Source organism: Alosa alosa, chromosome 18 (genome assembly GCF_017589495.1).
Source record: "Alosa alosa isolate M-15738 ecotype Scorff River chromosome 18, AALO_Geno_1.1, whole genome shotgun sequence".
Classification (NCBI taxonomy): Eukaryota; Metazoa; Chordata; class Actinopteri; order Clupeiformes; family Clupeidae; genus Alosa; species Alosa alosa.
In genome coordinates, this window is record NC_063206.1 from 17884980 (window position 1) to 17889979 (window position 5000).

Here is a 5000-nt window from a genome sequence, read left to right on the forward strand (position 1 = left end):
GTGTGTGTGTGTGTGTGTGTGTGTGTGTGTAATAATGTAGCTTTATGTTTCTGCGTAAGTGCGTGTGTTTGTGTGTGTGCATGCGTAAATGTTTGTGTGAACAGTATGTGTGTATCTTAACAATCAGCAGGCCTAAGTATATTGTTTGTGTGTGTGTGTGTGTGAGTGCGTGTGTATCTGAAGGGTGGTGTTGAAAGGAGGCTGGCCGGCATCACAACTGAGAACCGATGGGGGAGATAAGAACGGAATTTTCCACAAAAAGGCGGAGAGAGAGGAGAGGCAGTACAGGGCAGTGTGTGTGTGTGTGTGTGTGTGTGTGTGTGTGTGTGTGTGTTTAAATGTATTTCCACTTCCAAATATCATCATAACTAATCTCCAAGTGTTTCATGTGAGAATGTTTGTAAATATGCAGGTTAAATGTCTTAATCTACCCTTCTACTCAGTTTAAACCACAGCTACAAACATAAAGTTAGACAACTACAAACTTAGACAACTCCATAAACTAAAAGTCAGATTTTTTTGTTTAGTTAAAAAAAAAAACATTAGGCATTCTTCAAATAAAGAAACTGACAGCACTTGAATGGCACAGGTCTGTTCCAGAGGCCGTATGAGACTAGTCTGCCCTCAGGGCAAATACTGCCACACTTCCACACTGCCAACATGTGTGTAGAGAGATGTTAAATCACATTTACTGTAAAAAAAAAAAAAAAAAAAAAAAAAAAAAGTTTATGAAAACAAGCACCCACATCCTTCAGGCCCACATATTTTCCAGAGCAGACTGATGACAGGTGATTATTGCTCATCGGCGGCAGGCAAGACAAACAGAGCACTGAGGCTAATAGTTTACTGGAGGCGAACAGCAATGTTTCGGGACACACAAATGTCTCATTCTTACTCTCTCTCTCTTCTTTCAACTCACAAACACATTTAAACACACACACATACACACATCCGTGGGACAACAGAAGTTGTTTTTGAACTAATAAAAGGCTCTTGTGTGTATTACTGGAGGTTGCAGTCTCAGGTTAGATCTTCAACCATGTGTTCAGAGATGGAGTGATTTCTTCTTACCCTTGGGTTCATTTATTAAACCAAAACTGAATAAAAAAAAAAAAAAAAAAAAAAAAAAGAATCACTGCAACACCAGACTCGATCATTGCAGGCTCTTTCGAAGGCAGACATGCTTTTCACAAACTCTCTGGCACACACACACACATACACGCAGACACACACACACACACACACACACACACACACAAGGAGTGGGTGAGGGAGTCGAGCCTGTCGTAGCACGCAGAGGGGCTGGGCTTTGTTTCAGCGCAGGAATGCAGAGTTGAGAAAGCGCTCCACCGCAAAAAAACCTCCCAGCCATTGCTCGCTGTAATCAGAGCCAGTCTGACAACCCCCACCCTGCTCTCTCTGAAACACACACACGTACATGCACACATACACACAGACGCAAACACACACACAATTAATGGATACACATGAACACACATATGCATACTCAATCAAATACATACATGTATGCACTCATTTATGGACCCCCACCCCGCACACACACACACACACACACACACACATTTACATTTCTTCATAGATCTAGTATCAACACACACATGCACGCATGCTGGTATAGCACACGCAGATGTTTATACTTAACAATACACATACACAGTAAGACACATGTACAGTAACTTGTATATAAAGACACCTCATTATACACCCACAATAGTATGTTGTTCTACTAATGACAAGTCAACTGTATTTTCAGGTGTGTGTGTGTTTATGTGTGAGTATCTGTGTGGGTAGATCGGTGCATTTGTGTGTGTGTGTACGTGCGCATTCGTGCGTGGGCATCAGGTACACACACACACACACACACACACACAGGAGTTCTGTGGGTTTAACCCGTGGCTTGTGCATGGTTGATCCACATGTCTGCTCTGTGCCCCTGTGTGCCAGCATGATTCAAACAGCTTTCCCATGTTCCCTCCCCTCTCCCTAATGTCCTGCACACCACCCCACCCCACCCCACACCACACCAACACACCACCCCACACCAACACACCACCCCACACCACACCACCCCACACCAACACACCACCCCACACCCACACCACCCCACCCCACACCACACCAACACACCAGATCAGCCAGTCTCACACACTCAGCAGGAACAAGGGATTCATGAAGGCTGCACAGACAGAAAGCAGAGTTTCTCATTCTTTTGCTCTCTCCTCTCTACTTGGTGTCCCTTTTTTGTTTTTCTTTCTTCTTCTTTCACTCCCCTCAATCCTTCTCAGTCTCTTTTTTCCACATGAAGGGAGGTCACTCTGGCAAAGACCCTCAGATGTAATAAGCAATTTCCTACATTTCCATACACGCTCTCTTGGTTGGGAAGGGTTCATCTGGCCATTCTTTCAAGGACGGTTCTGTGTTTTCTCTCGCTTTCACTCTTTCTCTTGGAGTCTCTTCCCTCTAATCCTGCATCACGGAGAAGAAACAATATTATTAGTCTTGCGCCTCCATGTCACAAGATCTCCTTCATGCTATCCCTCTTCATCCCTCGTTCCCTTCCTATCTCCTTCCTCCCTTCAACTCTGCTCGAGGAGAGACCAGGAGAAAGTGTGTGTCTGAGTGTGTGTGTGTGTGTGTGTGTGTGTGCGTGCATGCGTGGGTGGGTGCATGTGTGTGTGTGTGTTGGTCGGTGGGTGGGTGAATGTTTCTTTAAACTGTCCACTTGGGAAGGTCTGACTGAGTGCAGATTTCTGCTTGTTTTCAATAAGGTCTTGGATCCCCTTGCCTGGAGATGTAACCTCAGCAGCATGCATTATATAAAACAAGTCTTTGAGCCCCGCGATCAGGCAAAAGGTGTTTTTAATAATTACATCTGTCAAATCACGCACATCTGCCGAATATTAAACAAGGGAAAAACATTGCTAAAATAGGAATGACTCACGTATGGAATGCCACACTGTTCCTTTGTAGGTAGGCTTCTATTTGCAGTTGTTTTTTTAGCTGGCCACAGTTGCGGAAATGAATATCAAATGTGGTTCGCTTCGCATAAATCAAAACCGGCCAGTGCGCCCATGTAACTTTACTCAGGCTGGGTTGTTTGGTGCAAGAGTGCGTGGGACTTGGTGTGTGTGTGTGTATGTGTGTGTGTCTTGAATAACTTTAGAACAATTCACATACTAACATCAGAGTCAGTTTTAACACTCTATTCTCTGGAAGGAACTTTTCAGACAATAATTGCTAGTAAATGTTAGTAGTTAGTATTTTGAATGTGGGAGTATGTGAATGTGATGGAAATTATAGTGTGTTTGTGTGTGTTTGAACCATCACGCTAATTAAGCAATCTTAGATAAATAAATAAAGATTGGTCTGGACCTGAATGCTAACAAGCTATTTTTTAGATTTGGAGCTAGTATGGGAGTTTCTTATATGGATTTATACTCACACGTTGACATAGGGTAACCGTATGATGGGGGATTGTTAAAGTGGACAAGGAGCTTTATCATACCTTAAGCTTTATGCATATCGAACATGTTGTGGCCATTGAAATATGTGAGTTCTATGAGACTTGCTTTTGGCTCCAATCACAATCACACTATTTGTTTGTGCAACACTGCTACCTATCCGAGTGGCAGTGCTAGGTGAGAGGGTTCAACTGCTTCGCCTGCACCTGGATCCTGAGGAATGGGACTGGCATTAGCAGTGTACCAGTGGGGTCAAGGGGAAATCGTCGAGGCTGGACAAGCCATCAGCTAGAGCCGAGTCAGAACGTGACCTGGATGTGGGTCAGATCCTTTGGAAGCAGATCCTTTGGAAGCTTTGGAAGGCCAGAGTTTGGGTTAAAGGCTGACCCGGGGTCAGTCACAAGGGTTGGACTCTGAACTGCAGCTGCAAGGACGGGCCTGAGGAGTTATGGTGGAGAGTCAAGGGGCCTGGAGGCTTGGACCAGGGAGGGAGGGAGAGGCCTCACATCTGGAAGCCGAAGCCTGAAGCAGAGCAGAAGCCGCGGCCGCCTTAGATGAGAAGCAGACTCCACGGCCACCAGCACCATGGCAACCTGAAAGGAGAATGGGGAGGGTTGCAAGATGGCTCCCATGAGAAAACAAACTGTGCTCTTGAGGCATGGTTCTCATAAAGTGCACTAAACGTACTCTGGGCTGTCTCCAAATTGGACTGCCTAAGAAAGTTGATATACTGTTTGCTGAAATAGGCTTCTTTTTAAGAAACAATCTAATAAAATGTAACTACAAAACTACACAATCTATCTCTCAGCTTTAAGAACCAATTCTTCAAATGTCCTGAAATGCTCCAGAATGAGGATTTACTGCACGGCAACATAAGACGAACCATCTAGCATACAGCAGCATTAACACACAGCTACAACAATTTCTCACCGAACACAGCAGTCACAGTCTGTCCAGGGTTGTCTTTGAGAAGAATGTGGAGGCAGAATAAAAGCAGAAAGGAGCTAGCCTGGATCAATCTGTATGGCTATATTTACATAGCTAATATGTGCAAGTGGGAACTCGTGTGCGAGGGAGCTTATGTGTATATATTCTAAGGCGGGCGTGTTTACATGTTCAAGAGTGTTCATGTGTAAATGTGTGAGTATGAGTGTGTGTGTGTGTGTGTGTGTGTGTGATGTTGGGGGGGATGGGCAGTTTGTTGCAGGTGTAAAGCCGAGTGTCCTCGGGAACACTGCTGAGGTCCGGCCTGCATTTCGCTCGTTGGGATTAAGTTGGATCAGATGCTGTCCAAACGGACCTGCGGCGCCAAACCAACAACCCAGCCCATGCCTCTGCGGAGGGACAATGGCCATGGACACGTGTTGGTTTAACAGCTAGGGGAGATGAGTCGAATGTGTGAGTGTGTGTGTGTGTGTGTGTGTGTGTGTGTGTGTGTGAGAGGGGGCTAGAGGCCCTCTCCTTCACAGGCTCTGGGACATGGGTTATCTGAGTTATGCATACCCTCAGGGATTGTGT

The 5000-nt window shown here is 45.2% G+C and overlaps 1 long non-coding RNA gene across 1 annotated transcript in view; it reads right to left on the bottom strand.

Annotated features, from left to right (window-relative positions):
- Nucleotides 1-2863: 2863 nt before the first annotated feature.
- Nucleotides 2864-5000, bottom strand: part of LOC125311442 — a 14704-nt gene continuing 12567 nt past the window's right edge. Inside the window, exon 4 of the long non-coding RNA XR_007196485.1 lies at nt 2864-4075. This is a non-coding gene — a long non-coding RNA (uncharacterized LOC125311442). The remainder of the gene's footprint in view (nt 4076-5000) is intronic.